The sequence below is a fragment of the Giraffa tippelskirchi genome, chromosome 4, assembly GCF_054371585.1.
Source record: "Giraffa tippelskirchi isolate mGirTip1 chromosome 4, T2T-mGirTip1v1.2.pri, whole genome shotgun sequence".
NCBI classification, from domain to species: domain Eukaryota; kingdom Metazoa; phylum Chordata; class Mammalia; order Artiodactyla; family Giraffidae; genus Giraffa; species Giraffa tippelskirchi.
Window position 1 is genome coordinate 164346512 of NC_137278.1, and position 21255 is coordinate 164367766.

At 39.5% G+C, this 21255-nt stretch overlaps 1 protein-coding gene across 4 annotated transcripts in view; it reads right to left on the reverse strand.

The window, feature by feature from the left end:
- The window catches only part of LOC145547027 (uncharacterized), a 390591-nt gene that overhangs the window by 132388 nt on the left and 236948 nt on the right, over positions 1-21255 (reverse strand). For 2 of the 4 annotated variants that reach the window (XR_014083473.1, XR_014083475.1), the window contains one exon: positions 11189-13955. The gene's annotated coding sequence lies outside the window, so the exon portion shown is untranslated. Of the gene's footprint in view, positions 1-8045; positions 9427-11188; positions 13956-21255 lie in introns of those variants that run through there. The other 2 variants (XR_014083472.1, XM_081595577.1) reach the window with 2 other exon arrangements.

The window sequence follows — 21255 nt, forward strand, 5'->3', positions numbered from 1 at the left end:
TCTCAATAGATGCAGAAAAAGCCTTTGACAAAATTCAACATCCATTTATGATAAAAACTCTAGAAAGAAGGAATAGAAGGAACATACCTCAACATAATAAAAGCTATATATGACAAACCCAGAGCAAACATTATCCTCAATGGTGAAAAACTGAAAGCATTTCCCCTAAAGTCAGGAACAAGGCAAGGGTGCCCACTCTCACCACTACTATTCAACATAATTTTGGAAGTTTTGGCCACAGCAATCAGAGCTGAAAAAGAAATAAAAGGAATACAGATAGGAAAAGAAGAAGTAAAACTCTCACTGTTTGCAGATGACATGATCTTCTACATAGAAACCCTAAAGATTCTACCAGAAGATTACTAGAGCTAATCAATGAATATAGTAAAGTTGCAGGATATAAAATTAACACACAGAAATCATTTGCATTCCTGTACACTAACAATGAGAAAACAGAAAGAGAAATTAAGGAAACAATACCATTCACCATTGCAAAGAAAAGAATAAAATACTTAGGAATATATCTACCTAAAGAAACAAAAGACCTATATATAGAAAACTATAAAACACTGGTGAAAGAAATCAAAGAGGACACAAATAGATGGAGAAATATACCATGTTCATGGATTGGAAGAATCAATATAGTGAAAATGAGTATACTACCCAAAGCAATCTATAGATTCAATACAATCCCTATCAAGCTACCAACAGTATTTTTCACAGAACTAGAACAAATAATTTCACAATTTGTATGGAAATAAAAAAAACCTTGAATAGCCAAAGCAATCTTAAGAAAGAATAGAACTGGAGGAATCAACCTGCCTGACTTCAGGCTCTACTACAAAGCCACAGTCATCAAGACAGTATGGTACTGGCACAAAAACAGAAATATAGATCAATGGAACAAAATAGAAAGCCCAGAGATAAATCCATGTACCTATGGACACCTTATCTTCGACAAAGGAGGCAAGAATATACAATGGAGAAAAGACAATCTCTTCAACAAGTGGTGCTGGGAAAACTGGTCAACCACTTGTAAAAGAATGAAACTAGAACACTTTCTAACACCACACACAAAAATAAACTCAAAATGGATTAAAGATCTAAACGTAAGACCAGAAACTATAAAACTCCTAGAGGAAAACATAGGCGAAACACTCTCTGACATAAATCACAGCAGGATCCTCTATGACCCACCTCCCAGAATATTGGAAATAAAAGCAAAAATAAACAAATGGGACCTAATTAAACTTAAAAGCTTTTGCACAACAAAGGAAACCATAAGCAAGGTGAAAAGATAGCCTTCAGAATGGGAGAAAATAATAGCAAATGAAGCAATCGACAAAGAATTAATCTCAAAAATATACAAACAACTTCTGCAGCTCAATTCCAGAAAAATAAACAACCCAATCAAAAAATGGGCCAAAGAACTAAACAGACATTTCTCCAAAGAAGATATACAGATGGCTAACAAACACATGAAAAGATGCTCAACATCACTTATTATCAGAGAAATGCAAATCAAAACCACAATAAGGTACCATTTCACACCAGTCAGAATGGCTGCTATCCAAAAGTCTATAAGCAATAAATGCTGGAGACAGTGTGGAGAAAAGGGAACCTTCTTACACTCTTGGTGGGAATGCAAACTAGTACAGCCACTATGGAGAACAGTGTGGAGGTTCCTTAAAAAACTCGAAATAGAACTGCCATAACACCCAGCAATCCCACTGCTGGGCATACACACCGAGGAAACCAGAATTCAAAGAGACACATGTACCCCAATGTTCATCACAGCACTGTTTATAATAGTCAGGACATGGAAGCAACCTAGATGTCCATCAACAGACAAATGGATAAGAAAGCTGTGGTACATATACACAATGGAATATTACTCAGTCATTAAAAAGAGTGCATTTGAATCAGTTCTAATGAGGTGGATGAAACTGGAGCCTATTATACAGAGTGAAGTAAGCCAGTAAGAAAAACACCAATACAGTATACTAATGCATATATATGGAATTTGGAAAGATGGTAACGATAACCTTATATGCAAGACAGAAAAAGAGACACAGATGTATAGAACAGTCTTTTGGACTCTAGGAGAAGGCGAGGGTGGGATGATTTGAGAGAATAGCATTGAAACTTGTATCTTATCATATGTGAAACAGATCGCCAGTCCATGTTTGATGCATGAGACAGGTACTCAGGGCTGGTGCACTGGGATAACCCAGAGGGACGGGATGGGGAGGGATGTAGGAGGGGGGTTCAGGATGGGGAACACATGTAAACCCATGGCTGATTCGTATCAATGCATGGCAAAAACCACTACAATATTGTAAAGTAATTAGCCTCCAACTAAAATGAATTAAAAAAAAAAAGAATGCTTATAATCACAGTCAAGAAACGTAAGAGTATTTGTACCTTTTGTTTTGGTAATTCTGTTTTTAGGCATTTATCCTGGGGAAATCATCAGAGATATACACAAAGATTCAGATACAAGACTCTATGGCAGGCTTTTTATCAAAATGCCTAACCATAAATTATGTGACACCTATATGGCAGAATATTATACAGTTTGAAAGGAGGTGCAGTTATGCAACAAAACTTAGTATAATGCTAAGTTTTGAAAAGGTAAAATAGCACACAGTTGAGTAAAATGAAATTAGATGTGTGTGGCAGTCCATTCTAGTCTGAAGAAAACAGACTCATAACTATGGCTACTTCAGAGTAAGAAATCAGTGATTTTAATTTTCTTCTTTTACTTTTTCTGTGTATCCAGTTTTATAGAACAAACTTGTATGCAGGTATACTAAGGGCAGTGAAAATGAATGTTATGTAAAAAGAATACCTTTTAATCAAGGTAGACGCAGAAGGTGTCCAAGCTGAACAGACATCCACGGGAGAAAAAAAAAGTTGTTAAAATGAAGCCATAATACCTCTCTATTTTAAATTTTTTAATGAGCTCTTTTCACTTGTCATAGTTATCTTTCCTTTCTGGACTGAACTTGACAGGCACCCACAGAGCTAGAAAAGTTCTAAAGGATAATGACCCTTGGTAGCCTGGTCACATTTCTAGCCAGGAGTCCCTCTCCTTCCCTGCCAGACACTCTCAGCCTTACCTAACCTGCATTTGGGATCATAAGGCGAACTCTATCATACCCTTTCATAACTATTTATGATCCCAGGACATCCCATATAACCCGGACTCTGATTCCTGTATGTCTCTGTCTGTCCCCTAGTCTGATCTCATTTCTCACACTCCTTTGTGACTCCAAACCCTTCTAGTACAGCCTGGGGAGGGCTGCCTGGTCAGTATTCTACACTGCCAATCTCTTCCTTGAATATCTCCCACACTTTGCTTTTGAATTGAAACCTGTCTCCTGGGGCCATTCTTCATTAGAGAGGGATAGGAGTTTCTCTCCCATCCTTTACCACCTGGCGTGAGGTGGGTTATATGTCCTTTGTGTATTTCACGGGGACTTGCAAAATGCTGTCCTCCCCTTCTCTATAAAAACAAGTTCTTCTGAAGCTCATGCCATCAAAATATATCCTATCTTGGAAATATATTTAATGTTCTGCACTGTTAGCTTCAAATCTGAGAGTGATGATGCTTCTAAATCGTATACATAGAGTAAAGCGTTAGTTGCTCAGTCATGTCCAACTCTGCAACTCCATGGACTGTAGCCTGCCAGGCCCCTCTGTCCATGGGATTTTCCAGGCAAGAATACTGGAGTGGGATGCCATGCCTAGAGTAAACCCACACTTAAAAGGTTCACCTGGCTTTAGGTCACAGTTGTGCTGCAGCCCTGTGGCTGTAAAATGAACTCTGTCATTGGTGTCCTTTGTAAAATGAACTAAATGTTCCCATAGATGATGCTGAAATGGTTAGAAAAGAGAGAGGTTTAATTCAGAGTGTACTACCCATTTGACTACTGTGTCCCAAAGGATGAAGGAAGGAAATGAGCCAACCCTCCAGGATGGACAAAGGAAAAGCCCTATGGACCAAGGCAGCTGTGGTCCCTGGCACTGTCCAGGCACACAGCAGACCCTCTGATGTATTTACTAGCTGACTGAATAATTGGTTTTAATGCTATCCCATATACTCCAAATTAGCCTACAAATTTCTGTAGCTTGACATTTCCCATTCAACAATCCACAATTTATCATGTGACTTGATCTTTCTGATTTGACTGGTTTACTTAAAGTCTGGGATTTGTAGGGTCTAACCCATAGAAAAATAGAAAATGAGTGGACTTAAGAGCAAAATGAATTATGTCTATTTATAACTACAAAATTCAAGTCTGAAGCTAAAGCACTCTCTGATCATATGGGGCTTTCATTTGATTGGATGATTACTTTTATCTCTTATAGTTTCTCCTTATTTATCTTTACATCTCCATATATACCTATGCAAATTGCTCCAAGCAACATATTTTCACTCATTTTTTGAAACACTTGTTCTCCTTCAGCAAATAATTATCTAGTTCCTTCTATGTTCCAGACACTATGCTAGGTGCTAGGAATGCAGCCATAAACAGCACAGATAATGTCCCTGCCCTGTTTATCTTCTACCAAAATGGTAGGTAAATGCTTTACATATTTTGATTCCATTTCATTCTGTTCTATTCTAATAAACTTAGAATTATATAATAAAACGATAAATATTATTTCAATAGACATTTTTAGTTAACAAAGTAGTTTTACAGCCAGTATCTTATTTGATGTTCAAGAAAACTCCATGGGAGGGTGTGGAGAAAAGGAGAAAAGGAAACCCTCCTACACAGTTGGTGGGAATGTAGGTTGGTGCAGCCACTATAGAGAATAGTATGGATGTTTCTCAAATAACTAAAAATAGAATTACCATATGATCCAGCAGTCCCACTCACGGGCATATACCCAGACAAAACTATAATTCAAAAGATACAGGCACCTCTGTGTTCACAGCAGCACTATTCACTATAGCCAAGATGCAGAAACAACCTAATGTCCATTGACAAAGGAATGGATAAAGATAATGGTACACACACACACACACACACACAGGAGTACTACTCAGCCACAAAAAAGAAGGAAATAATGCCTCTGCCTGCAATGTAGCAGACCGAGGTTCAATCCCAGGCGGGGAAGATCCCCTGGAAAAGGGAATGGCTACCCACTCCAGTATTCTTGCCTGGAAAATCTCATGGACAGAGGAGCCTGGCAGGCTACAGTCCATAGGATCGCAAAGAGACAGATACAACTGAGTGACTAAGTGAAAAAGAAAAAGCCGTTTGTGGCAACATGGACGGAACTAGAGATTATCATACCAAATGAAGTAAACCAAAAAGAGAAAGACGAATACCATATGATATCACTTATACATGGATCTAAAGTAAGACACAAATGAACTGATCTACAAAACAGAAAGATTGACTGGCATAGAGAACAGATTTGTGGTTGCCAAGGGGGAGGATGGAGTAGGAGTTTGGGGTTAACAGAGTCAAATTATTATATATGTGTGTGTGTGTGTGTGTAACGGATAACAACAAGGTCCTACTCTATAACACAATGAACTGTATTTCAATATCCTATGATAAACCATAATAGAAGAGAATATTTTCTTCAAAAAGAATATATATGTATGTGTAACTGAATTACTTTGCTGTACAGCAGAAATTAACACAAATATTGTAAATCAACTATACTTTAAATGAAAAACATCCTATGGGGTAGGAAAGGGAACTAGTTTTACTGATATTATTTTACAGATGACACTGTCAAGACACTGAACATAATGACATTAGCAGGTATTGCTTCTAAGGGACTGAGACTCACACGGGGACAAGGCAGGGGAGAGAGCAGGAGCTAGCATCTAGTGGAGAAAGGCAGTCCATACACACCACCCACCATCACTTTTTGGAAATTTCTTAGACTATTTTATTTATTCATTTTGACTTTTATGGGACTCATGCTGCTGCAACAATTCTATTTATTACCATCTTGAATCTCTTGCTTTGGGAGGTCTGTTGATCAAGGTCAACTTTGATGCTCATCTTAAACAACTCTCCTTCTCACTGGCCTTTGACAGAAGACCCCTCTCACCAGGAAATCTACCAACCTTGCAAGCAAAGAATAATATCTTTGCCCAGACAAATTTACCAGCATCCTCTACAGTGGTGTTTACATTCCTTGAACACAGACACTGTGTCTTCTTTTTAATGAACTTCTACAAAAAGCTTCTAAAAGCATATAACAAGCGCATTCTTGAAGAGGTCTCTTTCAGGTCAAATCATGGGGACTTTCCTGGTGGTTCAGTGGTTAAGAATCTGTCTTGCAAAGCAGGGGACACAGGTTTGATCCCTGGTCAGGGAACTAAGATCCTATATTGCCTATGGAGCAACTAAGCCCACGTGCCATAACGACTGAGCCCAAGCACCACAACTAAAGAGTCTGCACCACAGCAGAAGACCCTGCACGAAGCTATAAAGATCCCATGTGGCATAACTAAGACCCAAGGCAGCCAAGTAAATAAATAAATAAAATACTTCTAAAAAAACGTCAAATCATGATAATTACATAGAAGAATATATTTTTATATAGAAAGGAGACCAAAGTCCTGAAAACTAGATATCCAAAATAGGAGGAGGAAACGCCATGGAACAAAATCTGCAGGATTGGTCATATTTATGTCTGGATCTTTATGTTATTAGTCAGCTGGCCCACCCCTGGACTGTCCAGCCGAGGACCACCATTCAGGAGCGTATGTATGCACCGTGTTACCAGAGGAGTCAGAATGGCTAATTTCTGTTTGGTTATCTAGTCTGATCAGCAAGATGTTTTTCTCTCTATGGTTAAAATAGTTTTGTTTGTATCCCTTAGTCATTTTTAAATTTGGAAGAAATTCAAAGAAATAACAAAGGAAAAAGCAAGGGACTGTCAATTCAGTCAAGATAAGCATGTGCAAAAGTAGGAGCTGTCTCTTCTTCTTCCTCCCTGGATCTGGGGGCGGGGGAAACAAAAGCAGCTGTCAGATGGAGCCCAGGTTAATCTTGAGTGCTGCTTGCTTAATTTGACTATTTAAACTTTTTAATTTGTTTTTTTCTCTTCTACATCTTACCAGAGGAGTATTTTTAGATCAAAGAAATACCATATTTTGTGAGCAGGTGGAGAGCTAGAAAACTCCAGTCACCAGGTGTCACACTATCAAACAGCGCACCAAGTGTAAAAAGTGGAAAAATAACCTTCTAGGGTATCTGGGGAAAATTCCAAGGAAGGCAAAACAATGATTCTCCTAACCCCTGGCAGCCATTTTGCTTTGCAACTTGACCACAAAGAAAATATGATTATGAAACAGATATAAGCTAACAAGGGACAATTCCAAATTCATATCTAGGAAGAAGCTGGCAAAAAGCAGAGGAGAAGGCAGGGGTAGCTGCTTTCAGCATCACTGGCTTTTTCCTTGTTATTCTCCAGTTCATCCATGCTTCACTGGATAACTTTCCAGGCTCCAATAAGACATCATCCCTTCCAGGAAGGAAGGACATCTGGTTCCAGTCAATTCACCAACACTGTGCCAGCTAGTGAGGGGTCAGTAAGAATGAAAATAGACATTAGCCTCAAGCTGCCAAGCATCTCATGGAAACAGAGATGCCAGGCATTCTATGAACAACAAATTGATCCAGTACCCAGTGTGGGCCAGGCATGATTCTAACAATGCACATTCACATGGGTAGAGGTGAAGTGAAAGTCGCTCAGCCACATCTGACTCTTTTCGATCCCATGGACTATACAGTCCATGGAATTCTCCTGGCCAGAATACCGGAGTTCCCTTCTCCAGGGGATCTTCCCAACCCAGGGATTGACCCCAGGTCTCCCACACTGCAGGTGGATTCATTTACTGAGGAACAAAAAGATAGCTGTAATATATGTATGTGTGTGAATTTATGCAGACTCTAAGTGTGTAAAGGGTACTGCAGCTGTTTACGAAAAGAATTAGAATTATTTCTAAGAATAACAATAAATAATGTTTCAATAGTAACATACAGTCTTACAAGACACTTTCACATAGGGATTTTATTCAACGCTCAAAAAAGCCCAATGGCGTAGGAAAAATAGCTAGTTTTAATAACGTTACTTCACAGATGACAAGTACAAGGAGTAAGCAAGTGAGGTCAACTTAGAAGCATGCAAACTGAACTGGAAACACTAAATTCTGGGAAGGGTTACCTCTAGAGAGCCAGGAAGGGTGAGGAGTGGGATGGGAAAAGGGAAAGGAGGTGACTTCAAGTTTATCTGCAACCTTCTATTTATACTATTTAAATAAAACCCAAAGAAGAAGGGGGAAAAGGTGAACTTTAATTCTTTCTGACGAATAAACAGTTCTTCCTCTATGAGGCTCTGCTTTTCTGCATTTTGAAATCTCTTTTTAAAAAAAGGAGAAATAGGCAACAAAAAGGAATTAATAGCCTTTAAGAATATTTATACTTCCCTATGTGTTTTTACCACATATTACAAAAATTAAATGTGATCACAGAAATGGAGCTTCTAGCCTAGCTAGGAGCAACAAGCATTACAAACAATCCTTTCCTTTTATTTTCTTTTTTATTCTTTTTCTTTCCTTTCCTTTGCTTTTTATCCTTTTCTTTTCTTGGATACTCAGCAGTTAGATTATTCTGTTTTATATAACAATTAGAGGATGTTGTTTAAATGTCTTCATCCATTCCTAGATTAAAGTATCCTGACGGCTGGGCCTCTGTCTCATATCTGTCTGTCTTGCATATTTTATGGAGTGGTATCACATTTACCTAATAGCCACACAGTAGTAATTGTTTGTTACAGGACATACACACACACACACAAACAGGGAACTTAATTCTAAATGGTAGTAGAAGTACCCGTTTCACTTATTTTTTTCCTGAGTGTCTTGCTCTTTCATTAAGATTCAGGATTTTTTTTTTAAAGAAGTGATTAATAAAAAAAAACACCACCACCACCACTCAGGATTAGGCTCACAATGTCTTTTAAGTGCGGCTGTCTGAATTACAAGTCCTCCAGAACTTGTAAGCAAGATTTGGTTGCATTATACTTGGAGAAAAATCAGGACTTGGTATTGATTTTTACCCCCTGATCCAAAGAAAGTGCAGGTGTTTAAGCAGTTATGAAATTGATTGACTCCCCTCTAGCAGCCAATTGACAGTAAGTTTAAGCTTCGGAGTGAGGCTGTAAAAGGTTTGATTATATTAACAATACTCATAGTCATGGGTTCATAAATCTTAAGAGAAAGGATGCATATGTCACATATAATGCATGAAAAAAAGTTGTTCTTTTATCATGGATAACGCACTATTGTGTGGAAACCTAGTTGATCAGATATTCCATTATTTGAGTAAGTATCTGATGTCTTGTTTTCTTTCAAGAAGGCAGGTGCAGGATGAAGCAGGAAGCCTGCCAAGAAAGATGATAAATTACCATTTGGTGCTGGCGACCAGAGCTCTATGAATGCAGGGCTGCCAGGAATTAGGAGGGAGAGTAACCAGAAACGAGGAGGGACATGACTTCTGACTACAACTGTGGAGGTGTTTGCTTTTTGTCCTCATTATCTTTGCGGTATTTTAAGGGTCTCTGTTAGTTTTGTAACCTGCAGAATGAAGTGCTGTTTTAAAACAACGGTACACCACCTCAAAATATTATATTACAGCTGCTGAGGTCAAATACAAAATCAGAGTTGAGAGAGCACAGCTCAGTGAAAGCAAATAAATGCCCTAAATAGACAAATAACATGGTAAAGCCAAGGTGCTGTGTGGCTGCAGCTTTGTTTGGGAGGGACATCTGGGCTGAATCCCTGGGAAGAGCTCTGCCCCAAGTCAAAATGCACAGCAGTGTGTTCAGGTTGGGTTTCACACTCCAAAACTAAGAAGAATCAAACAATAGCAATAGCAATGACCATAATCATGGTTTTTGGAATGTCTGTTCCATGAACATCTCCTTCCCTACAGGTTATCTTTTCTGCTATCTTGTTATAGGTTTATAAATCAGTGTTTAATATTCATTCAATGTCTATCAGAATCACCATTGGCCATGGCTGTTCTTAATTTATTAAACTCAACAGGATTTACTCAGCAGCTAGAAAGTCCCTGGCACTCAGCTGGGTGTTGGGGATCTACAGATAGAAGATCTAGAACTTCTGAAGCCATGGTCTAGTGGGGGAGAAACAAATCCAGTGCAGGGGCCTCAGTAGGGTGGTAATGATCCATGGAGCACCATGGGAGGGCCCCTGGGAAGCCAGGCAGGCTCAAGTAAGGTTCTTATGAGTGGTGACATCTGCAGTGGGAAAGAGTGGGGGGTGGGTAATTACTCAAGGCATTGGGGAAAAATGAGCTGAGATGTAGCCCTTTTCAACACTCCAGCTTTCTGAATGAAAGCATTTTGGCTGGCAAGATGTGAAACGAGAGGTCCTCAGGGCTTATACCACAAAGGATTCTGGATTTCAGATTGAGTTTGGAATTTATTCTGAAATTAATGAGCTCTCCCTAAAGGATTTTGAGCAGGGGAGCTATGTGATATATCAGCACTTGGCAACAAATATTTACAATACAATATAGTGGGCACTCTGATAGAAACATGATGTAAGTACTGTACAAACGTAGAAAAGCAGTTATTTACTGTGGGAATGGATTGAGGTAAGTCCAAGAGGTCACTCTTAAGATGGGTTTTAGAGGATCAGTAGGAGTTCACCAGACACTAAAGGAATAGATAGCCTATCTACTGAAAAGCTATCAAGAAAAAGAAAAAAGAGAGAGAAAAAGGAAAAAAAAATTCAACAGAGCTTTGAAGAACTCTACTGTACTGCCTCTGATATCTGATACAGAATAACAGAAAACAGACTCCCAGGAAATAGTACAAGGTCAAGACTAGATAGGATTGTAGCCCTTGAATCATTGAAAGTCTCTTGCTCTAAAGAGAATTTAGAGAGCAGTGAGTCTGAACTCCTCCTTCTACACAGGAGAAAACTGAAGCCCAGGGAGGGGAAGTGACTTAGGGCCCAGGGACACACCTAGTGAGAGCCACAGGGAGGACAGGGCAGGCCCCCGGACTAACCCAGCATGACTTTCTTCTCTCTCAACTGTCACCTAAGCCTTTTCCTCAAGTACTTTTCCAGGCTCTCTGCTTCCAATAAATCACACATTCATTATATGCACAGGTAAAGTCTAGTTTGCTCATTTGTTCCAGTTTATTTTTATGCTACCTATGTGTTCCCAGCAGACATGAAATAGAGGAATATTTTTAACACAGGTTATTTTGCTCCAACACCTGATGAAGTGTAGCTGTTAGGACATTAGTCATTCTTTCTATGCTGGTGTGACTCAGTCTCAGACCATCTGGGAGCTGGAATTCATGTTTCCAGTTTAGACCCACCACTGACCCACTGGGTGACAACCAGGAAACCTTGCCCAGGTTCAGTTTGATAAGAGAATGACTATGACCTTCCTCTTCTCTGTAGAATCACTAAGGTTTAAAAAAAAAGGCAATAAAAGAATAAGAATGTGTTTTGCCTACATTATACACTATCTAACTAAAGCTATAGGTAAAATTCAATAGACATAAATGATTGCTTTTAATAATCAGTTTAAAAATGAACACAGCATTATGTATTGGGCATAATCTATGATAATGGAGAGTGTACCACTCTGCTAGAGGACACATCTTAACTATAACTTTAACTCCATCATCCACTCTGTAATCTTGAGCACATCATTTAACTCTCAGGGCATATTTTCTCATCTATGAAATGAAAGGTCTGGATTCTTTCATTCTTAGTGTCATGACTGAAAATATGTCTAGTTTACTAATATACTAGGGTGCTGTGTCTAAAGGTCTGAAAGGTAAGAATAAGGAGGTAGTATGGGAATAAGATAATTAAATTAAAGAAAATAGAAATTAGGGAAAATAAGAAGAAAGAGAATAAGGAGGAGAACGGAGACAAGGAAGAGGTGGGGGGGGGTGCGGGAATGGAAAGGGGAAGAGAAGCCCTTGCCTCTTACATGATTATTTCATAGATCTGAGGCAGCACTAATGTATGTGCAGTTTCAGACTAACACACTTGGAGAATTCCTCCAGATACTGACTATTGGAACTAGAAAGTTAAAGTTCAAAAGCAGAAAGAAGTATTTGTTTTTAACAAATACAGAAAGGAACCCAATTCACTTCATTTCATGGGGCTATGAGTTTATACCCCAAATTAGGTAAAGAAATATAAGAAGATTAGAATTAATTTCACTTAATAAAATAGAGGCAAAACTCTCAAATAATATTTTTTTAGAAATGTATCATGATCAAACAGTTGTCTTTCTACAAAAATCAAGATAGACATTTTTTAAAAATTACACGTTCACCTCAGTGTATGTTAGAAAAAATTTTTTAATGAATTTCAATACCAAGCCAAATTTTTAAAAAGTTAAAAATACAAATAGGAGAGAACTTTGAAAACATGGTAATAAGCTACCTACCAAAAACCTATAGCAAGCATTATATTTAATGAAAAACATTTTCAGTCATTTTCTTAAACACTGGAGAAAGACAGGGGTGACTATTGTCATTATCATTCTCCCTAGTGTTTGTGGAAGCTTACAATCTTATAATACCTTTCCTAACTACCCCCTGTCCTCTTTACCAGGCTCATCTCTAGCCAGCTCTCCCCTGGGACCCTCCCATTAGCAGAGTGGACTTCCCAGGGCATTGTTATCAAGTCTGGCTCTGCCACATTCGTTGAGAAGCTCTAAGAGTTACCATGTCTCGGTTAGTTTCTTTTGGGGTCACTGCTCCTTTCTCCTGGGTCCTGGTGCACACAGGTTTTAGTGAGAGACTTTATTTTGGGGGGCTTCAAAATCACTGCAGATGGTGACTTCAGCCATGAAATTAAAAGATGCTTGCTCCTTGGAAGAAAAGCTATGACCAACCTAGACAGCATATTCAAAAGCAGACACAAGTTTGTCAACAAAATTCCATCTAGTCAAAGCTATGGCTTTTCCAGTAGTCACATATGGATGTGAGAGTTGGACTGTAAAGAAAGCTGAGTGCCAAAGAACTGATGCTTTTGAACTCTGGTGTTGGAGAAGACTCTGAGAGTCCCTTGGACTGCAAGGAGATCCAACCAGTCCATCTTAAAGGAAATCAGTCCTGAATATTCATTGGAAGGACTGATGCTAAAGATGAAACTCCAATAATTTGGCCACCTGATGTGAAAAACTGACTCATTAGAAAAGACCCTGATGCTGGGAAAAATTGAAGGTGAGAGGAGAAGGGGATGACAGAGGAAGAAATGATTGGATGGCATCACCAAAGTGATGGATATGAGCTTGAGTAGGCTCCAGGAGTTGGTGATGGACAGGGAAGTCTGGCATGCTGCAGTCCATGGGGTTGCAAAGAATTGGACATGATTGAATGACTGAACTGAACTGAAGAGTTACAATGTGGTTCTGCAATTGCCTTTTCCCCTATGCCTCATATGGGAGCTGCTTCTTCCACTGGATCCCAAAAGAAAGGAGGCAAGACTGCATCCATTCACAGCCAATTGTTACCAACGGGTAGATGCAATCAAGTCTTCGATTTTGGAAACCTCTGAGATTTGACAGTATTTCTTATCATATTGTAACCTAATTAGGGTTGATCAATACAGTCCTGGAGGTCTTTTCCAACATAAACATTTAAAAAAATTAGATATAAGGGTTGAAAGAGAAAAGGCAGAATTTTCATAGTTGTATGGTATTATGATTTATGATAAAAACCCAAGAAATGCAAAAAACTACTAGAACTCACAAATTTCACATAAGTCATTGCATATAAAAATCAATTAAAACATCAGTGACTTACACTAGCAAAAACATAGAAATGGTACTCACCCTAAAAGAGTGGACTGTATGTTCCCATGCTTATGTGTGGGCTGACCATAGTGATTTCCATCCAAAGGGTACAGTCTGGAAAGGGGAATAAAAAGAATAACTTCACAGCGGAGACCACTGATGAACACTACCTCAGCTGAGTGATCAAGGTCAATGTCAACATTGTTAAATCATATTGATAGCATCTATCCTTGACATGATGTGATAAGAATGGGACTTTACTTCTGTGATCATCCTCCTCAAAACCCACAATCCTAGTCTAATCTTAAGCAAAACATCATGCAAACCCTAACTGGGGGACATTCTACAAAATGTCTGACCAATAGTCCTCAAATTGGTCAGTCATCAAAAATTACCCCCCACTTCATCCATGTGGATTAGTAAGGTATACTGTGACAATTGTTGTTGCTGTTTAGTTTCCCAATCAGGTCCAACTCTTTGCGACCCCAAGCCAGGCCTCTCTGTCCCTCACCATCTCCTAACATTTGCCCAAGTTCATGTCCATTGCATCAGTGATGCCATCCAACCATCTCATCCTCTGATGCCCTCTCCTCCTTATGCCCTCAGTCTTTCCCAGCATCAGGGACTTTTCCAATGAGTCAACTGTTCACATCAGATGACCCGTCAGTCAGCATTGGAGTGAGGTGCCCCATCTTATCTGCCACACAAAAGAGCAGGCACACTGGTGTCCTTACCAATGAACCAATGGGATGTGCCACCTCTTTGCCTGTTCACTGTAGCAATGTGGACATGTCTCAAGGGCTCTACAAGGGGAAACCACCCTGAGGGAGGGTTTAGTAAAACCTCAGGATAGTATTTTTCAAGTTATTCCATAGAAGCACCTTTCTTCTTAGAGGCAAATGACAAGTGCACAAACACTCCAGGAAACCAGGAGGCAGAACCTGAAACATCCTGGCCTAAGCAGAAAATGTCTTTCAAGTCTCCCAACGGGGTTTTAAAATGTCATATGAATGTTTCATTTGAATTCATATTCTCTTTTATTTAATGTAAAACAATGTTTCAAATTGCCATCCACAACTGAAAATGTTTCCTAGCATTTTAGCCTGTACTTTGGTCTGCAATCAGCATATTACATGGGCACAGAGTGAGGTGCTGACAAAGAATACGAGATCTTGTAGCTGGTACCCTCGGACCCTGTCCACTTGTCCACTTCCACAACCACTATCTTAGTTGTTGTTTAGTCGCTCAATCGTGTCTGACTCTTTTGTAATCCCATGGACTGTAGCCTGCCAGACTCCTCGGTCCATGGAATTTCCCAGGCAAAAATGGGTTGCCACTTTCTTCTCCAGGGAATCTTCCCAATCCAGGGATTAAACCTGAGTCTCCTGCATTGGCAGGAGGATTCTTTACCACTGAGCTACATGGGAAGTCACTAGTCCAAGTTACCACCTTTCTTTTCCTAGACCACGGTTGTACAGCCTCTAAGCTGGACTGCCTGCTTCCACTCTTTGGTCTGTATTCAGAGTGTATCCGACTAACAAAAACCCTTCCACACCTTTTCATCGCTATCAGTAGAAAATCAGAATCTTTATCAAGGCCTCCAGGCTCTTGGGTCTGGCCTCCACCAGTTTATTCAACCTCATCTCTGACTATGACCTCCTTACTCTCTGTGCTCCAGACATTCAGCCTCAAGCCTGCTAGTCTGTTTCCTCTCCCCAGACTTAAACCAACTGGTTCTCCTCCTTAAACCTTCTTCCTTTAACCCTTATTTTTGTTTTGGCTCCCTAAAAAATTCATTTTCTCCTATTCTACATTCTGACAGCTCCTCATATTTCCCACTCACTGGCACTAAGCTCCTCAAGGAGAAAGGTAATGTCTTCTTTCTATCTGTTCTTGGCACCTAACACCTTCCCTGACACATAGTAGCTGTTCAATAAATGTTTTGTGACAGAAGGAAAGAATGAGCTAGTGAAGAGTTAATCTTCTTACAAGTCCAGAAAACTAAGGCTGAAAGAGAATAAGTAACTTAGAGAATTTTCTAATGCAATACATATTTTGTCAACATATCATTGACCAGAGATGTATTAACTCCACAAGTATAAGTTTCTGCAAAAATCCCCCAGTCAATAATGTGTTAAAATTCCACTTTAATTGGATGGCATCGCTGATTCAGTTGGGACATGAGCTTGAGCAAACTCTGGGAGATAGTGAAGGACAGGCATTCTACCATTCATGGAGTCGCAAAGAATTGGACATGACTTAGCAACTGAACAACAACAACAACAAAATGTTAGACTGAAAGCTTTGCTCTAGCTCCACCCAAGACACCTTTCAGGTCACTCTGGGGATGAGGAAAAAGTAAGAGGCAGAATCTCCTAGATTTGACACAGAATTTATGAATCTCGCGAGTCTTGATGACCGAGTGTTCCTAATCTAAGCGGTTCCCCTAAGAACGTAAAATGAAATGGCAAGGGTCTCTTTCATCTTTGAAATTTCAAAACTGCTGTTGATATAAATAACTATTTGAAGTTTTTATTTCTTACTCCATCATGCCTATTTGGAAACACGGGAAAATAGAATGTTTTATTAATAAGCACCATCCCTTGATGGTGATCCTTGTATTGACTTGAGGCCGACATGAAAAAGAGGGTGGAATGAACTGGAAATGAAAAGCAGAGCATTCACTCAATAATCATCCCACCAACTTTACGGAGATCCACCTGCTACTTAGAGGTACGAGGATATGATACTGATATTTCCCAACCACAGGTGGCTCAGGGCCTCGAGGGAAGACAGGGCATCATCAGAGAGTCACTAACAGTCTGTGCCTTGGATGTGGTACATAAGCTCTTTCAACTTGTTTCCACATCTCTAAAATTAGGGAAATGGCTGTACTTACCTCTTAGAATTGCTGTGAGATTAAATGGGATGATGACCGTAAAAGACTTACCTTCGTGTCTGGCACATAGTCATTTGTATCAGTTGGAATGTTTTTGCTTACAGGAGACAGAAAACTTGACCAGTGGTGGCTTAAATCATGTATTTATTTTTCTGTTAACGAGCAGCCTGGGGTGGGCGATCCACAGAACTGTTTAGCAATGATGGGCATCTGGCCCTGCATCTCTGGAATTCTCCTGACCTGCCTTCACAGTTTAAAAACACCTGCTGCTTTTGAAGTGCCTCTCTTTTGACTGCAATAAGTAGATCTTTCCTAAGAAGCCCAAGAGACTTTCTTATATGCTCCATTGGCCAGAAATATGTACTAAGTGCTTAGTATAGTAACTGGCAGCTGCTAACTAATCAGTACAATTTAGTTGTTAGATGATAGTGATGATGGTGGTAATGGTGATGATGATGACGGTGCTGGTGACTGTGATGATGGTGGTGATGATGCAATAGAGAGGCAAAACATATGTACTTTCTGTTTATAATCAAGACCATCTTTCAACTTCTGGATCCATTTGTCCTTCTCTTCTAAGGTCTGATATAAAGAGATGGAATCACAGAATATAGAAGTGTATTGGACTAAGTTAAGGTTTTGCTTGGGAGAGCAAAAAGGAAGCAGAGTCACAAACAAATGGAAGTAGATAAAATAAGATATGGTGGGTATACCAGGAAGGTTGGTAAGTTAGAAATAGCATAGAATCATAAAGCATGATCCCTGAAAGTCCTTCTCATTACCAGAGTAATGAATGAGTCTTCTCTGAAACCAGGGCCCAGAGAAGGTAAATAATTAACTCAAGGTAACACAGAATTTCAATTAGAACTTAGGTTTCCTAAAGCCTATAATTTTTTAAAAAAAAAATGTTACCAAAAAATGCAATCTAATGGTGAAAGAAATGCCTAAAATAAACTCTGATTATTAGCAGAGTCAATTGCTGCCCATCTGCCATAATTTTACCCTCCCATCCTGGCATAAAAAGAGTTAATAAGAGTTTTCTGGTTATAAACAACAGAAAATACCAAAGTTTCCTTGTTTTTCTGAATGGCACAAACACCTGATAAACAAACCTTGCTTTCAAAAGATTTCATAATCTGAAGTGTGTGCTTAGTCACAAGCTGAACTCTTGATTCCTTGCCCTTGGAAACAAAGAGAAATCTCTAATTCAGTTAAAAATAAATGATCTGGGATCAAATCATGGATTGTGTCCCCTTGAAAATGCTTAGTTTCTCAGAAATAGACTCACAGACAGAGAAAACAAACTATGGTTACCAAAGAGGAAAGTGGGGAGAAAGGGATAAATCAGGGATTCAGAATTAACAGATTGAAAGAAAGTGAAAGTTGCTCAGTCATGTCCAACTCTCTGCGACCCCATGGACTGTACAGTCCATGGAATTCTCCAGGCCAGAATACTGGAGTGGGTAGCCTTTCCTTTCTCCAGGGGATCCTCCCAACCGAGGGATCGAACCCAGGTCTCCCGCATTGCAGCGGATTCTTGCTTCTCAGAAATAGACTCATAGACAGAGAAAACAAACAATGGTTACCAAAGAGGAAAGAGGGGAGGAACGGATAAATCAGGGATTCAGAATTAATAGATACACACTACTATATAAGGGTTCCCAGGTGGCGCTAGTGGTAAAGAATCTGCCTGCCAATGCAGGAGATGCAAGATATGCAGGTTCAATCCCTGGATCAGGAAGATCCCCTGGAGAAGGGAATGGCTACCCACTCAAATATTTTTGCCTGAGAAATCTCATGGACAAAGGAGCCTGGCAGAGTACAGTTCATAGAACCACAGAGTTGGACATGACTGAGCACACTGCTATACATAAAATAAACAACAAGGACCTACGGTATAGCACAGGAAATTATATTCAATACTTTGTAATAACACATAATGGAAAAGAATGTGAAAAAGAATACAAACATATATGTGCGTATTTATGTATATAAAAATGCACACACACACACACATATATATACACACACACACACTTTGCTGTCTATCTGAAACTAGCACAACATTGTACAATAAATCAACTATACTTCAGTTTTTTAAAAGCCCAGTTTCTTTGTCCCTCTGGAAATAGAAACAGCCTCTCAGATCATAACCTCATGATATTTAACAGCTTTTGTTCTATCTTGTTTCTTGATTGAGCAATCTGTCCATGGACTGGGTACATATACAGTAGATGGGAAATAAGTATGTGTCAAATGCTATCCCAACATTAATATATATCTAACTTTAATAAATATCTAATCATCTGGATCTTAAAAAGATGGTATTAACTTGAATATCAGAGAGACAAAACATAGTAGCACATCAGAGGAGATGGCAGCCAGAGCTAAATCCCTAATAATACGTAATTTATATCAACATTTTCCACAATCAGATGTTACGCTATGGTTTTGACATGAATTGTCTATTGCATTTCATCCTTACAACAAGCCTCTGAGGCAGGGATGGCTACTGTCAACACCCACTGGGTAGATGAGGAAACTGAGGTTTAGAGAGCATCAGCCAAGTGGAAAATGATGGAGCTAGGATTTGAACAGCATTGATCAGGGCTGCACTCAGTTGTGTGCAGTAGGAACCAGATTTCAGTGGCTTAACCCGATAAGGGTTTAATTTTTCTTACATAACAAGGAATTCAAACATAAAGAACTCAGGGCTCATAACCAGTCCAGGAAGTCATCAAAGACCAAAAGACCCAGCTGCCTTCTTGCTTCCACAGGCACCACCCTTAACCTGTGGTTGTTGTCCGCACAGTCAGAAGAGGACTTCTGTGCCTCCAGGCACTGCATCTGTCAGGAAGCAGGAAGAAGCAAAAAAGCAAGAGAGAAAGGTTGCTCAGTCATGTCTGACTCTTTGCTGCCTCATAGACTATAGCCCACCAGGCTCCTCTGTCCATGGAATTTTCTACGCAAGAATACTGGAGTGGGTTGCCATTCCCTTCTCCAGGAAATCTTCCTGACACAAGGATCAAACCCAGGTCTCCTGCATTGTAGGCAGCTTCTTTACCATCTGAGCCACCAGGGAAGCCTATGAGAGACAAAGGACATGTAACCAAATCTGTTTCTTTTTTATCAAGAAAATGGTAGCTTTTCCAGTAGAATTCTATTTATAACTAGTTGACCAGAACAGACTGTTAACGTAGCTACTCTAACTGCAGGCAAGTATGGAGATGTGAACACTCAACCTAGCACATTGTTGCCCTAAATAAAACTCGGGTTTTGTTACTGAGAAGTAGAGAGTACTTATTGGGTAGACAATCAGCAGTCCTGTACTGAATCCAGACAGCTTTTGGACGTTAAAGCTCAAGAAATAAATGTGCTCATAACCTCTATGCCAGTACAAACATCAATATCCTATCCCACCATTCCCCACCAAAAAACTGTTTGAAGCCAATTCGTCACTGGAGTGACAAGTTTTTTTTTGTTGTTGTTGTTTGTTTTTTTACATAGCTTCTTCTAAAAACTCAGTCCTGGAGCATAGAGGGAGGAAGCCTGAATGCTGTCTGGGTCCTATAATTATCACTTGCCTCCCACTCCCCTTTTCAATGCAGTAAATGACCATCAAGCCTTCTGCTCCCCGATGACCAAACACCGAAAATAATTTTCTTTGAGAAGACTTTGTTCCACCTAATTTGTGAGTAAAATGTCCTAAGGGCAGCAGTGAAAGGTCTAAGATAATGAGGAAGTCTTCAAACTCAGGGGAACTGATGAGATCTGCTCTCAAAGTCGCCATACACCATTAATCAATTGTTACTAGGCAGAGTCACGGAACCCAGATAGAGGTCAACAGATCACATGACCCACGGCTGGCCAAACGGCCAGCATCCTGCTGCTTAAACGAAAGCAGAAGTGACTTTGTAACTCTTCCCATTTAGCTGAATTCATAACCTATGTTGATTTTTCATAGCCAGGGTTCAGTTTAGACTGGAGAGCCACTGAGTAAAATAAAGTAAAAAACCCAGAGATGGGTGGAAAAGTGTGTGTGTGTGTGTGTGTGTGTGTGTTGACAGGGGCGGTGTTACCAAGTAAACAAGATAAGCTGGCCATAAGATTTACAAGAAAAACTAATTGGAAATAAAAATCACATTTTAGCAGATTACCCAGTTTTACTTAATGTGTCCTTATTTGAAAATTACAAGTATCTTTACTCATTATTTCCATACGCATTTAAATTTATTCTTGTCCTTTTTTTTCAGTTTAAATCATAGATGCTGTGTTTCATCATTTTCCACAGGGCACAGTATTTTGATTTTTCAGATGCTCTGTAAACCTAAATAGTCGCTATAATGTCAGACTTGGACACATCTCGACCTTCTTTGACTTCTGTTTGTTACTGCTCATATGCTAAGGTGCTTCAGCTATTTGTAAGAGTATCTTTAGATGGTTCTGAAAGGTAGATAACTGAACATCTCAACATTACCTTTAAGTATTTCTTATGTTAGCAAAATCCAAAACTCC